Genomic DNA, 27,858 nt, shown 5'->3' on the forward strand with positions numbered 1-27,858 from the left:
GTGGGTACCACAAGTCCAGGTACTTAGCTGGTACTCAAAAAGCCTTTGTGGAGTGAATGAATGCAGGAATGAATGAATGGATGAATGAATTTGTCATCTCCTTACTTTCTTTTTGTTTTCTTTCCTACATTTCTTTTAGGTTCAGGGCATACACGGGCAGGTTTGTTAGATGGGTAAATTGCATGTCTCGGGGTTTTGGTATACAGATTATTTGGTCACCCAGGTAATAAACTTAGTACCTGATAGGTAGTTTTTCAATCCTTTCCTCCTCCCAGCTTCCACCCTCTAGTTGTCCCTGGTGTCTATTGTTCCCTTCTTTGTGTCCATGTGCGCTCAATGTTTAGCTCCCACTTATAAGTGAGAACATGCAGTACTTGGTTTTCTGATCCTGCATTAATTCATTTAGAATAATGGTTTCCAGCTCCATCCGTGTTGCTGCAAAATCTCCTTACTTTCTCTGTCCATAACCATCTCCCCTTTCTTGTTTGTTTGTTTTGTTTTTTTGTTTGTTTTTCCTATCATCCCCAGCCCCAGCCTGTGATACAAGGAGACAGTGTAGCCTCGTGGTCATCAACACAGGTTCTCTCTGGGATGTGTTGGGGTTGGCTCTGATTGGCTTGCAAGAGTGGATTGTTAAAATGAAGACAGTGAATTATACAATTCCTGGTATTCCCTAGCAGTGAGGTATTTTAAAAAGTTTTTGAGCTGGTTTTAAACTGTTGGTAACTTGAATTCAGCCATAGTGGGAGGGTTTATACCATGGAAATCAGTAAATGCTCCAAACCAGGGATTTGGAGTTCTGGTTTTGCATGCCTGTTTGCTGGCACACCACTTCTCCGAGTTATCCCAACCTGAATTTGCAGCTCAGCTTTACCATGGACAAGTTGCTTGCTATCTCTAAGACTCAGTCTCCTTATCTGTAAAAATGGAGATGAAAAGTATGGCTTCATGGGGTTACTGTGAGAATTAAATGACACAATGTTTATAAAGTGCTTAGCACAGTTCTTTGCACACAGTAAGTGTTCAATAAAGGCAGTTATTTTTATTAGCAGTAGTATTGTATTAGCATTAGTGTTATAATTCCTTGGCTTTCCGCTAATGCATTCTTTCCTCCAGTTAGTTATACTTTTTTCTTACTCTACAAAGAATTGGTGGCAACTTGAAAAAGCAAAAACTATTAAATAGAATATATAAATAAAAAATCAGGAAGAAAGAAAATAAACGTTAGGCTACAAAGTCAAAATCACAACACTATTAGAACTGAATGGGATCTAATAGATTAAGACTCACTGGAGTGTTTGTTGTAAATTTCTTAAGGTGCTGCCAACAGAATCACAGAGTGTTAGAGCTCAAGGAACCTCAAAGATGTTCTAGTTGAATCCTTGTTTACAGATGGAAAACTGAGGCAGGCAGGCAGGAAGGAATCATTTCTTGAGCACTAGCAATCATAGTGGCTAACGTTTTCGCTTTCATCATCCCTACAGAATTCCATTTTATAGAAAGCCACTGAGGCAAAGGAAATGACCAGACTTGCCTAAAGCCACCTGGTTGGTAATGGTTGAACTGAAATTGGGACCCAGGCTCCCATCTCATAGTCCACCCCTTTCTTCTGTCTTCTTCCTGCAGAAAGATACATTTGGTGATAAGAGCGTCCCAAAGATCAAAAAGTCTTTCAAGGTCCAACAGAATTACACTCAAATGGAAAAACTGCAGGTGTGTGATGGAGGGGACTTTCCAGGGAATTTCCTAGGTCTGGCTGTGACACATGAAAGAATGACAAGCATAAGCCCAGTGGCAAGAACAACTGCTTTTGCAAAAAACACATCCTCATTTTGTGTTAGCTTTTGAAAAGAGATCTGTGTTATTAATTCATATTCATTTGTGGTCCACTCTGAAGTTCAGGTCTTTTTCTGCTGTTCTTGTAACTAGAAATGTTTTTTTCTAACTCCTACCGATAGCTTTTACTTCCTTCTTCACAAAGCCTTCTGTTGGCGTGGTTAGTGGGTATGGAAATGAAGTCTCTTTTCCCTTCCTTTTCATCTGAAAGAAGCAGCACAAAGCAAAGAAGGTGGTTAAAAAGCAATCAATAGGGCTGACACAGAAGGGCAAAGAACAGGCTATGTCATCCACAGAGTGAATGAACCCACCATTTACAGAGAGTTGACAGCAATGTCTCACTTATTAGGCCACCACCCCTGTTTGGCAGCAAGCGGGCTGAGGCCCAGCCTTGGGGGGTCTGTTTTATGAGGATCATGTTATTGCCCTCAGGGCTGTAGTTGACCTCACGCCAAATAAACACGTCAGCCAGTTCCAAAGTCACCGTTCCCAGGTGTGGTCTGGAGGCGCCACGCAAAGACCCTCACGGTCATCGCTCCGTTTTTCCTCACCTCCACTCAGAAATGGCTCTCACAGTCTCAGCATCGGTGCTGACAACTCTCTCCCTATCCCTTTCCCCAAATCATTTGTCAAAACAGTCCAAGATCTCATGAACTGGACCTGAATTGCCATCTGAGAGCAGGTCCGGCCACTAGCCTTCAGAGAGAAGACCCTGCAAAGGAGAAAAACTAATACACAATTAAATACAAATTTGCATACATATATATTTACATTCTACGTCTCCCTCAAAAATTAAGGAAGGGAGGTTGGGCAGTTGCTTTTTATTTGTTTTTCCAGTTTTTTATTAACAATATGCTTTTCATTATTTGTTTTTCACACAGCAGAATTAACTGCTCCAGACTTCATCTCAGGTTAGCTTAAACACTGGCATAGTTCTGAGCTCCATCACTCTACCACCAGTTTGGGTGAGCTTGGGTAATACTGACTCACTCACTTTCAAGTTTTTTAATAAGTCGGGTGTGTTAAAGAAAAAAAAAAAAAAAAGACCTGCTATCAAAAATCAAGCAAAAAGCCCAGTGTCCCCTGGAAAGCCCCCTTGAGGTGCTGTTTGCATCACTCACAGTGTGGAAGTCCTCTCCGGACACCGGATGCATATTCTCACCCGGGGATGCCTCTAATTGGGCCGTAGTTTCTAAAGAACATTCGGGTGGATTCCAACCCCACCACTCAACCTCTGTGACCTTGGACAAGTCATGTCAATCTTAGTCCTTTAAGTGTAAAACAGAAACATTCGCACCTGCCTGATGTACCTCACGAGCAAATACAAATGTGCTTTGGAAACAATAATGTGGTAGGGAAATGGCAGCTGTTATAATTGTAATAAGATCGAAAATGACCCAAGAACATGGCTCATCAGACACTGTCTGGGGTGCTTGGTTCTGGAAGCATTTCTTTTGGAGCCAGCAGCAAGGTCACTGTGGAGACAGGAACGACCATTTTGCTTCCATGTTTGTGGGAAAAGGCACCATCCTGGAAGGGAGGACAGGAATGCATTGTGGGAAAACCCACAGCATGCCTGTTGTTCAGAAAACACAACTGAAACCACACTAGTTAGAAAGTATTGAGTCTACAACCTGAACAAAAAGAATTCAAACACTTGAGCTTACGCTGGGATTGTTTTCCCAGGGTCAATCCTGCCTTAGAACTTTGCTGAGGAATTTACGTTTCTCATTACTTGAGGGAAATAAGAAGCTCAGTTGAGACAATTAGAATTCTATTCTGGAGGCAAAACAACAGCTCCAGTTTGGCCTGTGTTTTATTCCCACCTCTCCTTCAGGCTTTACCTGAAGTATCTCAAAGGAAACACAGCGGGGAATTGGTATCTTTGCTGGTCTATTACAAGGTCTCTTTGTGTTCTGCTTCTCCAGTTTCTGAATCGGTAACTCCTGAAATACACCTTGCAAAGTCCCTCTTTAGGCAGAAGTACCACTGAAATTCATTATCTCCTCCTCTGAGAACCAGGCAAAGGAACAAGCCCCCGTGTGGGAGACCTTCATGCTCACAAACACATCTGGACAGGGAGGTGACTTGTGCAGGCCGGCAAGTATACCTGCAGCATACCTGCTGTCACTGCAGGGTAACAGGCAAGGGGGCTGAAAAATGGAGGGAGGAAAGAGGCAGGGGAGTGTTCTCACGGTGGATGATGAGAGGAGAGTGGAAGGATGTGGTCATGGGGAGAGAGGAAAGAAAGATGAATGGGGCCTGAGTCAGTCATAGGCTAAAGCAAACAGGAAGGTTTTAAAGTGAGATTTGAGGAGAGGAAGTGGTTCTGAGCAAGGGGAGGGAGAGAGTTCCAGAGATCGGTCTTGGACAAGAGCTACTCTTCATTTTTTTGGATAGTCTCCCTCATGTGAATATTTCTTGGCAGCTCTGACAGACGGGTGAACCAATTTATTATTATTATTATTATTTTTTTTTTTTTTCAAAAAATTCACAACTGGCTTCAACTCTCCCCTAGACCTTGAACCAAAAGGGATTGAGACTTTAGGTCTGAAAACATTCAGGAGATTCATTTGTGCTCTGCTTCATTTGCACTGCTGCCTGCTGCTCACAGCAAACACTCAGGGCCACCCAGACAAGGGCATAGAGGGAGGTGTCCCAGCCCCTGTTAACCTGCAGCCAATCTCTCTGATGCCGTGTCCACTGTGCCTGAGTGGATCCAGGAATATCATCTGGGGGGAGCTTGGCACCTTTATAAATCTCTCTAAACCTAAACTGCTGGATGTGGAATCACGGTTGCTATCTCCCGGTCTGGCAACAGGGCTTGTGTGTGGCAGAGGGAGGGAAAGGGGAGGGGGCTTTGGGGCTGGGGACCCAGTGGCAGGTCACATGAAGAGACAAGGGACAAGGGTTTTGGACTTGGCATTCCCATGGAAAGCCTAAAGGTGCAGATCCTACCAGATAAAGAGCAACCTTGAATAGACACACAGTGCCCTGCCTTCTGAGGACTGATCTTACAATAGCTCTAGAAGCCAAAAACAAAACAAAATGAAGCACTAACAAAAAAACAAAACAAAACAAACAAAAAAAACTTTCTTGAAAGAACTTAACCAAAACCAGCACATCTTAAATCTTTCCAGTTCCTTGGGGAAGTTCCCTTCCCACTACCGTTTATCAGAAACTGTTTTCTCCATATTGTAAAAGATAATAAAATCCTCTGGGCTTCAAGAACTAAGAGGCTTTGATTTTGCTTCTTGTTTCGTGACTTTGGGAACTGAACCTTCATGGTTCTTATCATTTTCAACTATAAAATGGGGTTAATAAGCTTTGCTCCCACCTCAAAAAACATTACTCACATGATATGAACTCCTTGTGTAAAGATCAAGACATATATATAAAAGGATGTCATTCATAACAGCAGAAGTTGTTACAGAACAACACCTAATAATGTCCAGGTAATTGTTTCTTCTTAAACTGAAACTGAACTCAGGCATGAAAACTCAATGCTGGATCGCTTTTTATTGTGCTAGAAAATAAGCAATTTAAATAAAAACTCCAATACTTCTGCTGTGTCTACATTCTCTATTTTGAAATCCAAACTCATTTCTACATTACAATTAAATTTTAAACATAATATACTGAGCACATTTTAAATGCTTATATTACTTTAACAGCTTTAATGAGATATAATTCATCTTCTCTTATATTATTTTTTACACTTTAAAACTTCACTGTTAGGGCCGGGCACAGTGGCTCACACCTCTAATCCCAGCACTTTGGGAAACCGAGGCAGGCAGATCATCTGAGGCCAGGAGTTTGAGACCAGCCTGGCCAACATGGTGAATCCCTGTCTCTACTAAAAATATAAAAATTAGCCAGGTGTAGTGGTGCACCCCTGTAGTCCCAGCTACTCTGGAGGCTGAAGCGGGGGGATTGCTTGAACCTGGGAGGCGGAGGTTGCAGTGAGCCGAGATCATGCTGCTGCACTCCAGCCTGGGCCACAGAATGAGACTCCATCTCGAAAACAAAACAAAATAAAACAAAAGAACAAAAAACTTCTCTGTCAAATATAGTAGTCACTAGGCTCGTCTGGCTACTCGAATTTCAATTTAAATTAACAATTACTTAGTACAACTAAAAATCCAGTTTCTCAGTCATACTAATCACATTTCAAGTGCTCAGTAGTCATGTGTGGCTAGTGGCTATGGATTAGACAGTACAAACATAGACCAGTTCCATTGTTGTAGAAAGTTCTGTTAGGCAACACTGCTCTAAAACAATACAGAATATACTCATTACAAAAATGTGGAAAATATATAAAATCAGGGAAAAGATACAAATTTCTTATTTTCCCACCACCAGTGAAAACCACTATTAATAATTTAGCAGATTATAATGTTTGGGTTTTTTCCTGAATATCTATTTTGTTTCATTTAGATTACATGGTTGTGATCTGTTGAATATGCAATGTTATAGTCTGCTAAGCTTTAAAATAAAAGCATTCTTCCATGTTGTTGCCTCCTTCTCAGAAACATAAATGGCTGCAGAATATTTCATTACCCAATTGTTGGCATATAGAGGGTACATGTTTGAATTTTTCTTAATTCAAATAAAGGTAAAATTTCTGATTTAATAGCACTTGCTCGCTTTAAAAAGAGCCCAGAGAAATTACTGCATTCTGCAATAGTTCCTAACATACACAGAATCTGGGAGCATCAGGAATAATCCGCTTGAACCATTGGTGGCTTCCTCTCCCTTCCTGAGCCCCTGAACTTGGAGGAGGCACATGTGTGTCATCTCCCACTACTTTAGGGCTATGTTCAGCAGATGCAAGGTAAGGGCAACACGCTGCAAAATGAGGATAGTCATCAAGAAATTACACGTTTCATTTGCCAAAAGCTAACGCAGAAGGATTATGCCCTCCCAGAGCCTTCTTCCTGCAATACACTATGAGCCTCACAGGGCCCAGCGGTGTTGCTGAGGGGGCAGTGGACATGAAAGGACCCCACACAGAGCCTGGCACACTCTCACAGAAAGCTTCCAGAGCCCTCCCTCAGCAGATTCTTCTCCTTTTTTTTTTTTTTTTTTTTTTTTTTTTGAGACGGAGTCTCGCTCTGTCGCCCAGGCTGGAGTGCAGTGGCGCGATCTCGGCTCACTGCAAGCTCCGCCTCCCGGGTTCACGCCATTCTCCTGCCTCAGCCTCCCGAGTAGCTGGGACTACAGGCGCCCGCTACCACGCCCGGCTAATTTTTTGTATTTTTAGTAGAGACGGGGTTTCACCGTGTTAGCCAGGATGGTCTCGATCTCCTGACCTCGTGATCCGCCCGCCTCGGCCTCCCAAAGTGCTGGGATTACAGGCGTGAGCCACCGCGCCCGGCCTCTTCTCCTACTACACCGGTCTCCTCTTCCTCTTCACATGAGTGTCAAGGACCACAGGCTCTGCCCCCAGGCTCCTCAGTGACCCAGCTCAGCCAGCCTGTGGCTTTAGCCACCAAGAGGACCCCGAACTTCTCTCTGCCTCCTGAACTCTCTCTGAACTCCATACTCAGACATCTGCCAAAACATCTCTGGGCATCTCAAAACTAAAATGTAATTTTACCCCATCTCCCTATCAAATAAACGAACAAAGATAACAAAAATCTCTGCCCCTACGACAGTTCCCCCATCTCCATAAATGACATCTCCATTTTTCTAAATGCGCAGGTCAAAAATCTGAGGTCCTCCTTTGTCCTTCTCTTTCTCTAATGCCTCATCCATCATTAAATTCCTCAAATCCTACCTTCCCACCTCCACCAGCCCGACAGCCACTGCCCCCTCTCACCTGGCCACCTCAGCAGCTTCCCAACTGGCCTCTCTGCATCCACCCTTGCCCCGAGGGGCTTCGTCTCCACGTTAGGTTCTCACCAAGGTAGTTCCACCTGCCCCCCGCCCCTGCGTGTTTGGATATATGTGTGGGGGAGGGGGTGTCTGGGTTGTCACAACAATGCTCATTGCCTTAGTGCCTGAAGGACTAGTGTCCTAAATGCTCACCACTAAGAAATATCCCATCCAACATGCCAATAACACTTCCCTGAGAAGCTCTGACCTGCAGTGATCCTTTCAAGACCCAAGCTGCAAGGACTCTCTCCATCAAACAGCTCCCTGGAGGAAATGTTTAAATGGCTTTTTACATTAAAAAATATATTTTTTGAACCTTGAAGCCGGCAGTTTCCATGTTAAGTCCTCCCCCTGGCTCTATTCCAGACAGTTAGGAGGCCTGTCACAGTCAACCACCACTAATCAAGGAATCTCCAGGTCCTAGAGGGGAAGGCAGAGGAGAGGATCTTTAGAGAACAACAACAACAAAGGTGCTTATGGGACTCGCTATGCCTGAAATCTCCCTCCCCATCTAGCTGGTGCCCTCCTACGAATCCTTGAGAATTCAATCCAACGTTACCTCCTGTGGGAGCCCCACTGACTACTTCATGCAGCTGCAGAAGCCTTTGTGCCATCTCTGGACTTCGTGCACACCCGAATGACAGCCTCTGTCACAATGTAGCAATTATTTATTACGTATCTTTCCCCCTACTAATTAGAGGGTTCCTTGAGGGCAGGATAATGGGTTACCAGGGTGTTCTTCCAGGATCCCTGAATGGGCAACTCCCTTCGCTCCCTCTGGCCATGGTCTAGCTGCCGTCTACAAAGCCCGGACCCCAGAGAAGGACCATATCTTTCCACGCACTCAAATACGTGGCCTCATGAGCCCACTTTTAAAAGGAGCACTGAATCCGGAAGAAAAGGAAAGATGGTTTCAGAAGGCAGGAAAGAACATCAGCAGGCCAGGATGCAGGTTCTGGGAACCAAGGCCACCTCCTCTTCCTTTGACAAAGACTGGCTCAGTTCTGAGGCTAGTAGGAGAGTGCTAACGGGGCAAGAACTTGAATGCATCACTGAGGTGACAGGCAGCATGGCCATGAGAAGGGATGCTCAGATTTACTCATCTATGGACCCAAAGCCTTCTAGTGGAATAGTTGTGAAACTGTGCTTTAAAACCCATCACTCTAGAAAGGCTGTGAAATGAAGTGGTGCAGCCCCAGTGAGGGAGACACCATCTTGAGGTGCCAGACTCACATCAGGAGCTTTCTCTGGCCCCACACTGCAGCCCTTGGTGATTCAGCCTTCGTGGCAAATAGCATCTGCTGCCACCATTGATGGAGAGGGGCCGTGCTCAGGAGGCAGGTTGACAGCGGATTGCTTTATGGAGAGGCACAGGAGCAGGAGATGAGAGAAAAGAGGCAATCACTTCTTGACCTATGTGACATGCACCCTCATATCCTCAAACAAACAATCATCAAGGACAGGAAACTGAGGCACGGATGGGTCCAGTAACCTGACTAGACACAGAGCATGTAAGTGGCAGGGCTGACATGTGAGCCCTTAGTTTCCTGTATCCCCCAGTCCCTTCCCTGTACATGACACCCTCCCACACCAAAAACTCAGGCGATGCTGCCATGATGCCGGGAGGTGGAAAATGTTGCAAGTTGCATCACAACAGTGCTGGGCGCTGCCCAAGAGTCAGTGGACCTGGACTCTGGTCCACGCTCAAGCTGATGGTTGACCTTGGGCAGGTCCCCTGAGCACTGCAGGTTTCAAGTTCCTCATCTGTCTAGAGTGGAGCTGCCTGTCGATCTCCAATAGGCTTTCTAGCTCAAAAATTCTTTGATCTTAGAAACTTAACACCCATCGGTTAGGATTTGTCCAGCTACAATTCTGAAAAGAATTATTCCTGTGGATATGAGACATGGAATGTTAAGGTTTTGCAAATGTTACCGTTCCAGCAACAATGTATGCATAGAATATTCCTGGCGAGGGAGAGGGATCTTAGGGAAGAGCGGAAGTCCGTCTGTCAGCAGTGGACTTAAATGTGGCTGAACGGCGAGCCGGGTGATGGGAAAAGGGAATCTGGAAAGACTCACATTCCGTTTGAAAAGAAAAGGGGTTTTAATGGGACACGCTCACTCAATCTGGATTTTAACAACTTCTCAAAGTGTAATGGGGGGCGGTGGGTTGGGGGAGGAAAGGAAGAGAGTTTGTGGAGTGAACAGAGGGGAAGAAAGAGAAAGTGATAAAAACAGGACAAATTCAGAGCTTGAGATCATGGAACAAATCAAATAGAGGGCGGACTCTACAAAAGGCCCCGGGCCCTGGCTGGGGAGGCCCATGATTAACTCTTAAGAATGTTGTTAACACCAGGAAGGAGGTTTAGGAGGCAAATTTTATTTTAAAGTTGGAAAGTTCTAATATATATAAGGCAGATCAGTGAGTTACTCTTCCTAGGCCTCAGTTTCCTCATTTCCAGTGTGAAGAGAAGTTTGTGTGGCATAAGAGCTTTGTGAGAATAAAAGGAGGCCGCACATGTGTAACCCAGGGGTATCTTGGACCTGAGAGTGCTGTCACTCGTTCATGACAGAAAACAGCCCAGATGAGCCACAGTCTCACAGCAGCAGCAGACAGGAAGGCCAGACTGCGTGAGGCCAGCTTTCCACAATGACAGCCCATGATGACGTGCTGGAGAAACAGCAGCAGGGATCACACCAGGACCAAGAGGGCCTCCTCAGAGCCTCCCTCTCTCCCTCCTTCCAGTACTTGGACTGAGACAAAGAATTCAGAAGGATGGAGAGGCTCCAACAGAAGCATGGGGTCCACAACCCCAAAACAAAAGGGGTGATTTGGTTTGGCTGTGTCCCCACCCAAATCTCATCTTGAATTGTAGCTCCTGTAATTCCCACCTGTCGTGGAAGGGACTTGGTGGGAGGGAATTGAATCATGGGGGCAGGTTTTTCTCCTGCTGTTCTCACGATAGTGAACAAGTCTCACGAGATCTGATGGTTTTATAAAGGGGAGTTCTCTCTCTTGCCTGCCACTGCGTAAGACGTGACTTTGCTCCTCATTCGACTTCCTCCATGACTTTGAGGCCTCCCCAGCCATGTGGAACTTTGAGTCCATTAATCCACTTTCCTTTATAAATTATCCAATCTTGGGTATGTCTTTATTAGCAGTACAAGAACAGACTAATACAGGGGGCTCTAATCAGTTCAGTTAGAAAACTAAGGAGATGTGAAGTCACTTGCATCCTGAGATGATGAGGACAGTGTAGTGGTTAAGAACTCTGGATTCAAATTACTGGGGTTTGATTCCAGATCCATCATGGTGCACTCATGCTGGGTAGCAAGTGAAGTTTAATAAAGGAATTTGTTTTTCAATGGTGTGGACTGGGTTTAGGAAAACAACAAAGGATGGGTCGTACCTCAAAGCTGGCCACAGCAGGGAGTGTTTGGGCCACAACGGTTAAGGAGGGGGCAGGCAAGTAGAACCCAGAGAGATAGCTCTCTAAAAACAGAATCAGAGCAAACTTACCCAGGCCTTGGTGACCAGAGGATGAGGGCAGCAGTCAGGGAGAGAGAGGATAGCCTGGGACTCCTCCCAGCACAGGGGGCAAAACCAAGGGCTGGGGACTGCTTGCTATGAAAACACATTGTCCAGACACTGTTTTGGATAAGGAAACTGAGATCAGAGGGACTAAGTGACATGAATCATTAGAGACACGGATGACAGCAGAACCCAGCAGAGCTTGGGCTATCATCCCCAAAGACACAATCCTGAATGTTGAAATCCTGAAAATATAATTATGGAAAACAATAATTTTAGAAATTATTTAAAAAACATTTATTTATGTTTTTAAGGGGAATTTATTTGAGAAACATATAAAAATATGATAAACACTGCATAGGCCACTTTGTACAGTAAAATAGGCAATAAAATATATTTTTGCAAGTATAAACACTCAGGTATACTAACCACAGTCATGAGTATAAAAGTTATGAGCAGATGAACCATATTGATAAAGAGGTCAAAAAGTGACATGTATAAAAGTGCTTCACTATGGTTGGTAATTGTGTGCGTCAGCTTTATAACTGCGGTCATCGGATATACCTGGAAGGACAACCTCAGTCATTTGACAAGATCATTCAAAAACTTTGAGGGGTTACTACCACATATGCAGTAGCTCAAGAGCCCAGATCTTGTGAAATTTTATTTTTCACAAATGCAGATATACAAAAGCGACAGCTCTTTGTTTATTGAGGGAGTTTCAACATTTTTATGGACATGTGCAATGCTCATATACAAAGACAATGTTGTGATAATGCACTTTCGTGGTGTGAAATTTGCAAAAAAGTGCATAAAACGAATTAGAACTCCCTAAAGTTTACATAAGTCATACCTCCAGTATTGGTAATAATGTGAAGGTGAAAAACAGTATGGCAAACTGGCACTGTGTGCACAGGGGCAGAAGTCATACATGATTAAATTATTTGCCAGGAGAGAGTTCTTGTATTGTTCATCTGCATTTTTACCTCTAAGATCTTCAAAATACAGTGAGTATTGTATTTGTATTTGGACAGTGATTATGGTCTACAAATTTTGAAAGTATATGCTGTCCATTCACAAACTGGATTATTGCTTGGCGACTGCAATTAAGCAATTTATGCTTTTACAGCACCAGTAATAATTAGCCTTTAAACATTTATCCTTTACCATTAAGTAGCCTCATACACTTGACTTATCAACAATTATACAGATCTTCCATTGTGCTGTAAGAAATACAGTAAGAAAGCCAGGTGCGGTGGCTCATGCCTGTAATCCCAGCACTTTGGGAGGCCAAGGCAGGTGAATCATCAGAGGTCAGGAGATCGAGACCAGCCTGGCCAACATGGCAAAACCCTGTCCCTACTAAAAATACAAAAATTAGCCAGGTGTGGTGGCATGCGCCTGTAATCCCAGCTACTTGGGAGGCTAAGGTGGGAGAATTGCTTGAACTAGGGAGGCGGAGGTTGCAGTGAGCTGAGATTTCACCACTGCACTCCAGCCTGTGTGACAGAGTAAGACTGTCAAAAAACAAACAAAAAAAACAACAGTAAGAATAATATCTGGCTTCCCTGATATCAAATCTATATTAGTCAGGGTTCTCCAGAGAGACAGAACCAATAGGATATTGATATAGATCTATGAGAGGGGATTTATTGGGGAATTGGCTCACATGATTACGGAGGCTGAAAAACCCCATGACAGGCCATCTGCAAGCTGGAGACCCGGGGATGCTGGTAGTGTGGCTCTGTCCGAGCTTGAAAGCCTCAGAATCTAGAAAGCAGATGGTGTATCTCTCAGTCCAAGGTCAAAAGCCTCAGGACCCAGGGTGCTGCTGGTGTAAGTCCTGGAGCCCAAAGACCGGCTACCCTGAAGTTCTGATATCCAAGACTGCAGCAGAAAAGCCCATGTCAGCTTCAGAGAAAGACCAATTTGCCTTCTGTGTTTGTTCTCTTTAGACTCCTGGCTGATTACACGGTGCCTGCCAGCATTGAGGGCAGATCTTCCCTGCCTAATTCATTCAGACTCACACACTAATCTCTGGAAACATCCTCACAGACACACCCAAAATAATGCTTTACCAGGTTTTTAGGTATTCCTTAATTCAGTCAAATTGACACCTAAAATTAAGTCCACAATTCTACCCCTCATCCACTTGGCACCCACACACATCTCTGGAAGCCATACTTCATTTCCAAATAAAGACAATAACAAGGTAATTGTTCTGCCTAATATGATGCAACTGACACAATGCAGTAATCCTGCATGCAACTGAAAATATACTAATCCCTTCTCTAGAATTCGGCTTTCAGGATTTCAACATTCAGGATTTTAATCTGTTGGGATTGTGATTTTCTGAATGTAGACATTAGGGATTTTAGATGTTAAGGATTTTAGACTTTAGGGATTGTAATTTTTAGGGATTTTGATCTTTTGGGATTTCAACATTTGGGATTATGGTGTTTGGGTTTTTTTTTTTTTTTTTGTCTTTCTATATTATGATTGGCACCAAACTCATCACTTCTGTCTCTCAGCCTATTGTGTGGTCTAAATGCCTCCCTGAAACCCTTGTTAATACTGCCTGTCCACAGCGTTTACTACGTGCGAGGTACTGTTCTAATAACTCATTTAAATTCCCACAATAACTCTGTAAGGTGGATGCTACTATGATATTATCCCCACTTTACAGATGAGAGAACAGAGGCATAAAGAGATTAAAGCCGGGTGTTCTGCCTATGGAGTAGCCATTCTTTATTTCTTTACTTTCAAAAGAAAAAGAAAAAAGAGAGAGAGATAAAGCCACTCACCTAAAGTTACACTGGCTACTAAATGGCAATGGTAGAACTGAGGTTCTAATCCTGAAAATTTTGCCCCCAAATCTGTGGTCTTAATCTCTAAAAGATAAGGGGCACAGGAGGACCCTGAAAGAAACTGAGGGGGGTTGTCACTGTTACTGAAGTACCAGGGCCCAACGTCACTAATTTGTAATGTGGCATTGGCTGGCCCCACTTCACCTGGTGCCTCCAGCTCACTCTTCAAGATGGGGCCTTCCAAGGCAACCTGCCATCCTCCCTCCCTCAGCCAGCTCCCTCCTCAGAGAGAGGCCCATCAGTCTGCACCTTTCCTATCCAGCCCTACTGCCATGCAGAGTGCCATCTGTACACAACTAAGAGCTCTACACGTTTCCCACGAGTTCAGCCATCAGGGAGAATGGTACTGGGAACATGTCAGACCTCTTAAATTTGCTCCAAAGGAAGCTCAAGGGACTGAGTAGCGAATTCTTACAGAGGACGCAGCTCAAGCTTGGCAGCCAATGTCAAAACTTGACAAGTCACTTGGTGCTTTGACTCAAAACCCTTCTTCTGCCTGTGCATTTCCACTGAGGGCCATCCCTTTGAGCCAACTTGCCACTGCAGGCAATGTGTTCATCCTTCCTCTGTCCCCACTCCCTACCTCTCTGAGAGCCATCGGTTCTGTGTCAGATGAGGAAGCAAAGATGAAGAAATGAGAGGATGTGCAGAGGCAGAGCTCTTCCATGAGTGTCCCCTTACCTCACACCCATCACAACCTGGAAGCCAGGCAACAATGATGATCGAGAATATTTATTGATCTCTTAATATGGGCCAGGCACTCTTAAAAGTGCTTTTTATAGATTACGTGAATACTGTGGTTGATCCCTATTCTACAATTGAGGAAGCAGACATTGAGAGAGGATTAGTCATTTACCCAAGGTACCAGGATTCAAATCCACGTGCTCCTGACTCTTACCCACTTCCCAGGTAACAAAGGACTTTGTGTGTCTGGCTAAACTATTGGATTTCATCCTGAAAACTGTGAGATTTTAAAAACCTTCAAATAGAATTTGGTGATGGTCATATATCTTTAAGAAAGAATGGCCACAGGTAGAAAATTAGGAGGGCTTTAGAGACAGGGGGACCACCTGGAGGCTGCAGTGATAATCGAGGAATGAATCCCAAAGGCACCTGTACTAAAGTATTGGCAGGAGGTAGTGAAGAGGACACAGACCTAGGAGATGATGGAGGTAGAACGACGCTTATTAGTCAGGGGTGGGTGAAAGGCAGGTGGTTAGGATCGCTCCCAGATTTCTGGCTTGGGCAGCTGCATAGATAAATGGACCATCAACTGGAAAGAGACCAGGGAGGGCACAGATTTAAGGGCACTTGGAGGGAGATTACTGGGTTCTGTTTGGGACATGTTGAGTTCAAGGTACCCAGAAGACATTTGGATGAAAATGCCACCCCCACTCACCACCCTAAAGGGTCTGAGCTGGAGATCAGACTTGAAAGCTGCCATTCTTAAATTCAGGAACTAAATATACTGCAGTTTAAGAGGTCACCCAGGGAAACTGTGGTAAGTGATGAAATAAGTAGGCCAAGGATGTAGTCCTTAGAGTCCATGCTTACTAGAAAGCAGTAGGAGAAGACCCAGCTACGGGGACTTGAGGGGAATGGTCAGAGTGAAGGGAGGGAAGGAGAGTGAGATGCCTGGGGAACGACTGAAGGTTATTTCCAGAAGGGAGTGGTTTACCGTGTGTATTAGTCTGTTCTCACGCTGCTGATAAAGACATACCCAAGGCTGAGTAATTTGTAAAGAAAAAGGTTTAATGGACTCACAGCTCCACGTGGCTGGGGAGGCCTCATAATCATGGTGGAACGTGAAAGGCACATCTTACATGGCAGCACACAAGCAAGAATGAGAGAGCCAAGTGAAAGGGAAACCCCTTATAAAACCATCAGATTTCATGAGACTTATTCACTACCATGAGGACAGTATGGGAGAAACCACCCCCATGATTCAATTATCTCCCACCCGGTCCCTCCCATAACACATGGGAATTATGGGAGCTACAATTCAAGATGAGATTTGGGTGGGGACACAGATCCAAACCATATCACTGTGTCAAATGTCAAGGTCTAGTTGAGGGAGAAATATGTCCACTGAATTTGGCTATTTTGAGAACTTTTGCCAGAGCTTTTCCAAAATACTGTCAGTGGCACTTGGAAGAAAAGAGATTGCCCTGCAGGTGCTCTGGGTGGAACACAATCACAGCTCTGCGAACCCAAGTCTCTGGTTTGGGCCTCAAAAAGCCTGGCAGCCACTGCCTACTCTAATGCACCCTGCTCCTCTGAAACCCTCAGTTCCCACACTCCGGACCCCATTTTACTTCTCGGTTGGTTTCTTCAGCATCCATCCATGTGTTGGAGCCTCCTGAAAATATTCCTCTTTCTAAAGCATTCTGCCCTCACACTCACCAACCCATAGTGAACACAGAAAATCCATGCCCTTTATTAGATGCAAGGAGAGCTGAATTCAAATCTGGACTTTGCCCTCAATAACTGTGTCTACGGGAGTGACCTAACCAGTGTGTAAAACAGGTTAATAAGACTTCTGTCACAGGGCTGATTTGAGGAATTAATGAGATAGCCCATAAGGAAATTGCCTCCCTCCTAGTAGGCTCAAGAAATGTTGTTTTCCTTTAGCTTATATTCTCTCCAGGCTCTGAGAATGTGTATATCCCGGGGAAGTAGAGCCTGGGTTTATCTAACCTTTTCTTAGAGAGGATTTTATGGGGGTGAAGGATGAGAGATCACCAGGTTAATGGGAGCTTGCAGAGTTAGAAAAGAGTCGCCAAAAACAAATATTTTCATTGGTTTTATGTTAGGTAGGCCTGCCTCATCCCAGCAGCTGTCTGCTGAGTGACGGGCAGTTCTATTCACTCCTCAGCCTCCCCAAGTGCTGCTCTGGCTCTAGAAGAGAATGCAGTGGACACTCCAGGGCTCACCATGGCCTTTACCATCTCAGAGCATGGTGGCCAGACTACCCATGGCCAGAGTTGCTGTGGCTCCTGTGGTTCTAAACCATGGGGAGTTTTGTCCCCCTGGGAGTACTAGGCAATGTCTGGAGACATTCTTGATTGTTACAACCCATGACAATAAGCCGTGAAGGAGGGAGTGCTACCAGCACCTAGCAGGTAGAGGTCAGGGCTGGTGTAAGCCTCCTGTAATTCACAAGACAGCCCCCATAACAAAGAATCATCAGCTCAAAATGTCAACAGTGCTGAGGTTGACAAGCCTCCTGGGCTGTGTTAAGATCCAGTTGTCCACAGTGGCCACCACCTTGACGAGGTTCCCTTTGGTGGCCTCCTTCCTTCCCTGTCTCATTTCTCCACTCCTCTCCTAGGATCTCCTGGGATTCCTCCCCATTGCGCCACTGCACTCAAATCATTGTCTCAGGGTGTGCTTCTGGGGACCCCCAAACAAGAATTGCGTTGGGCTATTTCTGGTCTGAGTAAGGTGGAATTTATTCCTATACCCACTAGAAGAAGCACTCTCCACCACAAGGAAAAAATATGCTTTTTACGTATTTACAAAGCAAAGGTACAAGTCCCAGTGAATATAAGACAAGCAGTAACCTCTTAAGACACACTATAGGTAACGCTAAAAAGAGCAGAGACTAGATTGGGCAGAATCAATCTCAGCATGTGTCCTTGAGAAGAGTTTGAAGCCAAGCTCAAAGCAAGGAGTGGGGCAAACTGGCAACAAGAAGGAGAAAGGGCTTTTGGAGAAGATTCAGCCCAGATTCCAACCCCAGGCTGCAATACCCTGGGCTTCTTTCCCTTCCAAGGCAGAGTTCATGGGACATCATGGGAATTGTAAAAACAATTCTGGAGCATTGCAGGGAGTGCATGAGGCCCAGAGCGTCCTCCTCCCTGTGCACTTCCTCTTTGTGGGAGGGAACAAAATGGCTGCAAATGTCTCCAATGTGAAGGGAAATTTTTGCCTGTGTCACGGCCAGGGGATTACATCTGCCTACAGTTACAGGATGTATCACTTGCAGAGAATTCCTTCCACAACATACTCAAAGAACCAAAAAAAAAAAAAAAAATTATTAAATAGCTGGCTATATTTGATCTATATTTTTCATTCTTTTTCTTTTCTCCTGTGGTTTTTCACCAAAGTCCACTTTGACAAGCCATTAAAAGAAAACCCTATGTATATGAGCAATAGATGTAAAAAGAAAAAAACCTAGTATATCAAACAACCAACGTATACAATTTGGAAGAAGTAACCGGATCCTCTCCTCTGGCAGGCTGTAAACTGGGCTAGGGAGGGACATTGTTTTTCTTTTGGTCATTCTGCCAAGTTAAAAAGGAAGTTGGAGATTAGAACAAAATATTTAAATCAAAAATGAATCCTTCAATGAAAGTTGCTTGATCCCCTTCACTACCACCCCCAGCCTCCCTTCCCCCTTATTGGAAGCATATTTCTCTTTGAAAAGAAGTAGTGTATTGTTGCTGAATAGAAGGGGGACAGCCCACTGGGGAGACACATCGATCTCATCATTTTAAAAGTGAGAGATAAATGACCGAAGGCCTCTTCCCAATCAAATGCTGTTTCTGCACATTCTCAGAATAAATGGCACTGTTTTCCCTGGTGACTGCTGAGCTCTCTCTCCTTGGCTGGGTTTGCCTATGCTAACCATGCATTCCAGACCCTGGAACAAGGGTAACTGCAACTCAAATGGACGTATCTGTGATGCCAGGGCACTGAATTTTTCTTTGAAACCCAAACAAGATCTTGACTCATCCTAAGGGCCCTGTAGTAAGATTCAGTACTTTGATTTTTTGAAATCTCTCTCAAATTTACTATGAGATGGACAGATAGCTTAGGTTCCACAAGCACTATTGTAGGAAAAGGTCCAAGAAAGAAGTAGTAAGGAACAAAGCCACACCTGATACCTACAGATCTCCTCCAGCACTGGGACTTGCTAGTCTCTCCTCAAAAGGATTCCCTTTGGTCTTTGAAGTGGCACAGGTAAATGTGGCCCTTTTGGTGCTGAGCCCACTTCATGCAGGTGTAAAAGAACCATGGAAAACAAATATTGTGGTGGGGCTTTTGGACACATTTTTATTTCTGAGAATGGTTTTACGAAATCTGCTTCATAACTGGCCTGGTTCTACATGTTTCAGTACTCATCCCCAAGATTCTGTTTTCTTACAAAACTAATTTATCTATAACTTTTCAACACCCCAAATAAATGTTGGTAATGTAGCTCCCTAATACAAATCATACAGTCATAATAAATTAACAACAGTCATCCAAGATATAAGAACAAGGATACACTAATGGCATTAACACACAAAAATATATAATAAAAATTTTACTCTCCAGAGGCAAGAAAGAGTTGTATTACACAATGGATTTTACAATAAACATTTGCAAATAATATATACTATGATAGTGAACAATTATATAGAACCCATATATATCTGCTTTTTTTCCCCAACGTCTCTGGCTTCAGCATCCTTGGACCTTGCATATTTCAATGCTGACTTGGGCTCATCACACTTTCCTGGCTTAACACTCATCCGATACCTGGGCAAGCCACCTGGAAGCCTGGCACTCCCCACTGCAAGCACTAAATATTTTAGAAGGAGATTTTAAAGCAGGAAAATAGCATCATCTCAAATGATCCTTGATAGGCCTACAAAGGGCACCTACCAGTGGCCGCCTTGTCCTTGGTGCACTTGCTCACCTACAGCGCGTCCCCAGCAGAAGGAAGCATGCAGTTTATCTGGTGTGCGTGTACATGTGTGTTTATTTTCCCTCATCTTCTTTAATGAACTATTAGAAATGAAAACAAAAAAAAGAGTTATTTTCCAAGAAACTTTTCCTTAGAGCCTCTCTTTTGTTCCTGGACATAAACTCCATCACCACCCTCACCCCTAGAGAAACTGCAGGTCCCCATATCATTGCTAGCTTGACAGTTCTTGATGGCAGTCATTCAAAAAATCTGTATTGAACTCAAATGTGTCCCAGAGACTGAGCTAGATGCTTTGTCCAGTCTTCTCATTTAATCCTCTTAACACTTTGTCCTCAGGGGTTATAATTCACTTTATTTAGCACAGGAAGAAGCTGAGGCTCAGAAAAATCAAGTGATTTCCTCGAGGTCCCTGGGGAGCAAAACGCCTTCAATCATTGAGTCTTTCCTGAAGCTGGTCCTGCCCAGAAGCCCTCCCTGCCACCTGGCCTCAAGAGGCTGCCTATTAGGTTGATGGGGCCCTCTTCTCTCAGGCCAGAATCCTCATGATCCTCTTCATAAGGGCTTCCTCTTTCATGCCTCATTCCCAGTTGTCTTATTACCATCTCACACCTGCCTGGCTGCAAAAGGCTCTCTGGTCTAATTTGGTTGCCTCCTTGACTATATGTCTGCGCTCTAATCCACTGGAGCCCGCCCACTGCCAGCTTACTATTCCCGAGAGGCTGCCTGGATACCACTAGCTTCGCAAGAGTCTTGCTCCACGACGAACTAGCTGACTGAGTCTGGGAAAGTCATTAAAACTCCCTGGCAGTTTCTTTGCAGTTATAATATGCACAATAATTTCAGCTTTATCTCTGAAAGAAAACTAAAATGAAGATTGAATGAGACTCAGAAAGTGGGCTTTGGGGAACATCATTCCCATACCAGATTTTATCTCCAAAATGCCCCCAAAATGCACATTTTCATCCAAACTTGCTCAGAATATGGTGTTTCTGGATCTGAATCCAATGCCAAATTTTTTCTCCAAAATTTCCTCCTGTGCCCACAAAGAATGAAAGTTGGTCATTCAACTTTTCCCTGCAAAACCTGAGTTCATAATTTGTGTTCCAGAAGGTGTGGCCAAGAACTATATTCAATATTAAACTCTGTATTTCTCATTTATGAAATCACCAATAAGGAAATTTCGATAAGCCCTCTTATTTTCAATATCCAAACATCATATTTAATTAATCCAATCCTAGTTTTCTGGGTTAAGTGATATTCACTAAGGTAGGCTAAAAGAAAAAAAAATAACATTTCAGAAATATAAATTATTGGAAATCCTGAACCTCAGACACCTGGTTCAGATCAAAATAAGTACTAAAAAATCTTCATTGCCTTCCCTTTACCATGAAACAAAAACCCCAGCTTCTTCGCCTGACTTGTACAGAACATTCCCAGCCTCAGTCTATCTTTCCCACCTAAACTTCCTTTTCTCCTGCATGAGCCATTTGCTCTAGACACCAGATTATTTGCTGTCTTCTAAAAGCTCATTCATTTTATTTCCTCTGCATTTTCTCTCAGGCCTTTTCCCTGCTCCCAAATGCCTCCCTGCTCCCACTGACCTAGTTGGCCAAATCCGACTAGCTGAAACCTCCACTTCTTCCATGAAATCTGTCCTGAACACACCAATCTGAACAGATTTCTCCTTCCTCTGAGCCCCTGTGGCAAAGGAAGCCCATGTGCTTACTCACCTAGTGCTGCCTTCTGCTACTTTGCCCAGTGTCATCTTGAACTTTCATTAAACATCTTTCCTTGTCATATTTTAATGTTGGGCACCCAATTTTGTCTTTATACCCTAGAGTTAGCTACACGCACAGTAGCTGCTCATTAAGAACTTGATGCTTAGATTTGACCCACACGCTTGCAAACACCTCTCCTCAAAAGAAATATTTCTTATGTATAAAGCAAGGGAATTGTAGAAATTCACCCCATCAAATATTTTTGGCTGAAAAAAAAAGAGAGAGTATCTTTGCAGAGTCTCAACAGAAACTATGCATGCGAATGTGTGTTTGGGGTACAGAAGTAGAGAGAAGCTTGTTAATTTTAAAGCCACATAGCATGTTTGGCTAAGACTGTTACTCCATTTGTGTATTTCAACCACGTAAAATACACCCTGGGATTCTGGACTGAGAAAAATAGCCATATAAGGAGAAAACAAGGCATTCCCTATAGCTGCTCTTGTAAAACACTCTATGATTTAACCCTCTGCTCGGACAGATCCAAGCTCCTGCACTTTACAACTGCAAACAATCAAATTCCTGGGAGGAGCTCAGCGTGTGACCTGCACCACTGGGCACAAACAATCACAAACAAAACCTGACAGGTCACCTATGGGGCAGCATGACCAAAGCTTCGCAGCCGCCTGCCTTTCTCTCTGCGGTGGGCCGTCCCAGCTGGAGCAGGCACCGAGATGAGCTCCAGCCCAGAGACAACTCTGAGGGCTCATTAATCCCTTTCCTTCAAGAACTCAGGAATCTGAGGTCTGCCTCCATCTTCTAGATGACAGTCCATCAATCTGCAGAATCCCTTCACTGGGGAGGTGTGGGAGGGAGAAGTGGGGGGATCAAGATAAGGAAAGAGGGGCTCCAGGAACAGAGGCAGGACTGGGCAAAGCGTTGGCCAGCCTCCAACACGATGCCTGTGGCTCTCTGGTGGAGTATGCGTCTGGCTAGGGGCCTCTGTGCTATGCAGAGGAGGGACTGTGGAGTGAGGGGGTAACAGGGCACCCAGCTGGCCCTCACCTTCCCTCCCTTCATCTTGATTGCCATTAATAACAACTCTGTGAGGTGCAGTTTTCTAGATGATGAAACTGAGATTCTGAAAGGTTCCAGTGTCCCTCACATGTAATGAGTAGGCGATGATTAGAAATAAGCTTGTATGCTGTGGCAGACACTGCTCATTTTCTTCTGTTATCCGGTCCAATCTCCTCCCTTCTGGCAATAGAATGAACACACCTCCACCTCCACCCCCCACCCCACTACACACACACACAGAAGCAAGGAAGATGGCTGCCTGGCTGGAGATGGTATTTCCCAGACACCCACGTAGCTCAGGGGGGCCATGTGACTGAGTGATGATTTCCAAGAAGAGGGACATGAGTAGGAGTAATGTGTGCAAATTCTGGGTCACATCTTTTTAAAATAGCTGCTTGCCTTTCCCATGGGCTGGGACGCAGACGTAAGAATGAGGAAGAGGACAACCTTAGGGGCTACTGGAGTAGCACAGCAGAAGGAGGCTAGACGAGTTTATGGAACAGCGCCACCTACCTTCCTGGGGCTACCGACCTGCAGGGAAATTAGACTGTTCCGTGAGGAGAAATAATCAGCCTCCTCTGAGCCACTGTATTCTTCCATGTCTTTGTGACAGCCATTTAGCCTACATTCTAACTAACGCATGTGACTTTCTGCAGCCTCAGCTGTGTGTAAAGAATCTTGAGGCCACAATAGCTTGCACTAACTTAAAACGCAGAAGGAAAAAAATCGTAGCCAAGTTACATAACAGCAGTACTCACATGCCAAAATCACCCCCTCCCTGAGTCAAGGCTGGAATAGGGGCCTCAGCCACATGAGGGAGTCCTGCACAGGTGACAGCAAAAGTCAGAGAATCCTGCTCCCTCCTCCCCATAGGAGTTTACTACGGAAAATTTGCCTAAGAAGGACCCTGAACCTCATTGAGCTGGAACCAGAAGCACTATTTGGACAACTCTCATTATCATTCCCAGAATTACTTGTTGAAAAGTCTTCCTCACTAATTTTTAAAGTCAGCTTTACTTCCCTGAGACAGATGTGTTAAAACATCTACTACGATTATAATTTCACAGTTCCTCTTGGGACTTCAAGTTTTGAGACTATCATATTATATATATATTAAAAGTGTCACATTTTTTATAACAACCTTTATCAGTAATCATAAATTTTGCCCTTTAGTCTGGCATAAGTGTAACTATATTCAGCTTTTTTTTTTTTTTTTTTTTTTTTTGCCTGATAGGTCTTTTTCTATTTTTTTTTCTGTTTTTGTTCTTTTCTTTGCCCTCATATTTTCTCTTATAAAACCACATAGATTTTAATTTTTTCATCCAAGTTAACAATCTCTGTGTTTTAACAGATACATTTAGTTCATTAACATTTTTTTAGGGTTTATTTCTGCCATCTTAGTTTGGGCTTTGTGTTTACTTTGCTATATATGATCTTTGCTTTCTTTTTTCCAAACTTTTAGTGGGATTGATTCTGATTTCTTTATTTCCTCTTTTCCTGTTCTACTGATTTGGTAATTATCAGTCTTATTTGTATTTCTGTATACACATACAGATGTTTTAGATGTTACCCTTACATTTTTAACACACACACTTGACTTTGAAAAGTACAAAATGTCATTTCTACTTACCTATCAATCTTCAGAGCTCCAAACATCTCCCACCCATTTTATCTATTATTGTTGTCAAATATCTTATTTTCACTTTTATACCCTTAAAATCTGTCAATATTATTAACTTCTATAGACAATGCTTGTTTAAATTTAACTTCCCCTCTTAGAGCTCATCCCTTCCTTTCTAGTTCAATTTTCTTCTACTTGAAATAAATCCCTTAGCAACTACTTTACATTTTTGGTGACCAAAACCAAACAAAACTTTAATTTTATATGTGTTGTTGAGTAATAGTTTAGCTGGCTATATAATTGCAAACCGATAGTGATTTTTCCTAGTGCTTTGGGTATGTCATCTTCTTGACTTTTAATATCTGTTGTTGCTGTCAAGAAATCTGCTGCCTAATTATATTTCCTACAAAAAAAATCTTGATTGCTTTAAGAACTTTTTGGCATCAGTATTTTGCAATTTCATTATAGTGGACTTGAAGTTTGAATTCACACTTACTTATTCAGCTCATGACTTACTGTACTTCCTGAATCTTATGATATTTATCTTTTAGACATTGTAAAAAAATTCTCAGTCTTTTTTCTCTCTGAATATTTCTTCTCCTTCATTTTCTATTTCTACTTCTAAACTCTTATTCTCATTCTTTCCTCCATATCTTTAATTACTCCCTCACATGTTTATGTTTTTGTGATGCATTCTGAATTGGAATTAAATCTCTTCCAGTTTACTACTTTTTTCTTTAACCATGTCTAATCTGTTAAAATTGATGACAATATTTATTACTTTTAGAAGTTTCATTTGTTTCTTTTTAAAATCTCTATTTTATTTTTTCATGGTACCTTATATATTGTCATAATTTATTATGTTTTCAATTCCTAATTTTATGCCTTGAATCATTTTTAAACCTACTTATAGTCTTTATGTAATACATTTATTATCTGAAGTGCCTGGGGATCTGATCTCGCTCTGTATTCTATCCACTGGTTCTCTCTCATGGGAAACCATTTCCTAATATGCTTCATAATTTTGGAAGCTGAGATCATCTTCAGTGGAGCTTTCTCTATTCAGGGGATCTTGTGTGGTCTGGGTTGAGGACGTGACCTACTGGAGAGTTTTGTGCCTGGTTCATGATTGCATGGCATCATGGCCTAGAATCACATTTATTCATCCATGCATTTATTTTTAGACATGTGATAATTGTACATATTTATTGGGTACAGAGTGGCATTTTCATATATGTGTACAATATGTAATGATCAATTCAGGGTAAATAGAATATTCATCACCTCAAACACATCATTTCTCTGTGTTGAGAACATTCAAAATCCTCTCTTCTAGCTATTTGAAAAATATACAATAAATTATTAACTATGGTTATCCTACAAAGCTATAGAACATTAGAACTTATTCTTCTATCTAGCTGTAATTTTGTATCCGTAACCATCATTTCCTCTTCATACCCCGTCCTAGCATTCTACTCTTTACTTCTATGAGCACAACTTTTTCAGCTCCCACAAATGAAAACATGCAGTATTTGTCTTTCTGTGCCTGACTTATTTCACCTAACATCATGTCTCCCAGGCTCATTCATGTTGCTGTGAATGACAGGATTTCATTCTTTTTAATGGCTGAATAGTATAGAATCACATTTTTATGTCAATATCTCATCTCAGATATTCCTAGACCACATCTATAGTGTAAATTCAAACCTCAAACCCAAGTAAGGCATTGGATTCTTGGTTCAGAATTCTTGATTGACAACTGAGAGAATTTTTGGTGCTAGTTAAGATAGGTAAATTTGTTTTTTGCTTGTTTGTTTGTTTTGAGACGGAGTCTCGCTCTGTGGCCCAGGCTGGAGTGCAGTGGCGCGATCTCCACTCACTGAAAGCTCCGCCTCCCGGGTTCACGCCATTCTCCTGCCTCAGCCCCCTGAGTAGCTGGGACTACAGGCACCCGCCACCATGCCCAGCTAATTTTTTGTATTTTTAGTAGAGACGGGGTTTCACCATGTTAGCTAGGATGGTCTTGATCTCCTGACCTCGAGATCCGCCTGCCTTGGCCTCCCAGATAGCCAGGATTACAGGCGTGGGCCACCGTGCCCGGCCAAGAAATTTCTTTTTTGTCTCTCTGTGCTGATGGCTTCTTGGGCTGTTCTTGGGCCATCATGGAAATCACAAAATGTAGGTCTCAGCATTCACAAATACTTGCCTTTCCAATTCACGTTCCCAAGACAACTAATGTAGTTTCTGTGTCTTTCTCACCTTCGGCCAGGAATCCATGTCCAATGCAGCCAGCTATAGGCAAAGACAAGGTCTCATAGTACTTAGGGAACTTCCTGTTGGTCTGTGGAGAAATAACTTTTCTGGCAAGAGGGCCTAGAGGAAGGGAAGAAGTGACCATTAGAGGAAATAATTAGTATCCCTGAAACCAATAACTTTTCTTCAACACTTCTCTTGTATAAATCTATGCCATCAATGATTGTGTACCCCCAGCTGTGGGCACAAAATTATTAAAGGTAAGAGTCAGCTGTTGTAACCAGGGAAGGTGTTGATAGTGTTTCACAGGAAACATCAAGGTGAGCCTGTTTCTGCATAGCGGTAGAATTTATTTTCAACTCTGATCAAATGTGTAAGTTACTCTTCCACACAACATAGCCCAGTGACTGACATAGTGGATATTGAATAAATATTTGTTGAAACAAATATCAATCCCCTCTTCTAATCTTCAGTAAGGGGAGAATGAAACACATAGAGGCAGCAGGGAGAAAATGTTCAGAGAGCCAGAAAGCTATAAGGCCATGCTGACAGAAAGGTAAATCTTTCCTGGAGAAATAAGTAACTAGAAGCAGGCAGTAAGCAAAGAATGCTGGAGGAAAGTAATCTCTTTTAGAAATCATCATAAATGCTTGGAACTTGGAGTGGATTTTGAATTACATACATACCAAGATGGAGAATGTTCTTCAGTTCATAAATAAGAGCTCTGTCACAGGTGGTGACATTCGCCACAGATCCTAGGGCAGGAAGTAATCTGTGAACTTGGGTGTTAAATTAAGAGAAAGCACACCCCACAAAAAAGGAAGACAATTCTCTTAGACATAACCGCATAAGAGATTTAGGGGGAAAGAATCAAAATTTTTTTTAAAGGGATCCACTGTGTTAGTTTTTTATATCTAATAATGTCCATGTTAATTATGTATTAATATATATGTATTTCAAATCCTCCTGTGGATTCTTTCTTAGTATGTTCTTTTTGTTTTTAAGACCGAATTTGAAGGATCTCTCCAAATGCTATTATAAACAGATATCTGAATTAGCTGAGAGCTGCAGTCAAAACCTGGGAGCTAAGAAAACAGTTCCCTTACAAAATGCTGCTTTACCTAAGTTTTCTTTATTCTCAGTATATAATTCATTCGATTCAGCCCTACTAACGGAGTCGTCAAAGGTCTTGGGGTAGCCATCTGGTTGAAAGATGGGGGCTGGCAGACTCAGTTTGGAACTGTGTTTGCATATCAAGTGTACTGTTTCTTCTCAATTGTGCATTTATTAAGTTTGGCCTGGGGATAGGGGAGGATAGACCCCACTCTCCAAGTTAACCCTTGGGCCCAGAAAATTTGAAAACCAAATGGAGGACTCCACATGTAA

The 27,858-nt window shown here is 43.1% G+C and overlaps 1 long non-coding RNA gene across 2 annotated transcripts; it reads right to left on the reverse strand.

Moving 5' to 3' along the window:
• Nucleotides 1-514: 514 nt before the first annotated feature.
• On the reverse strand, nt 515-27,248 carry LOC134807750 (uncharacterized). 2 transcript variants are annotated; one of them, XR_010148969.1, is made up of 4 exons: nt 27,159-27,248; nt 26,479-26,592; nt 19,764-19,886; nt 515-2,040 (listed from the first exon to the last, which is right to left on the reverse strand). It is a non-coding gene; the product is annotated as an uncharacterized LOC134807750 (long non-coding RNA). The 2 variants fall into 2 exon arrangements; XR_010148970.1 differs by lacking the exon at nt 515-2,040 and adding an exon at nt 12,876-13,014.
• Nucleotides 27,249-27,858: the final 610 nt, after the last annotated feature.

This window comes from Pan troglodytes, chromosome 11 (genome assembly GCF_028858775.2).
Source record: "Pan troglodytes isolate AG18354 chromosome 11, NHGRI_mPanTro3-v2.0_pri, whole genome shotgun sequence".
NCBI lineage: Eukaryota > Metazoa > Chordata > Mammalia > Primates > Hominidae > Pan > Pan troglodytes.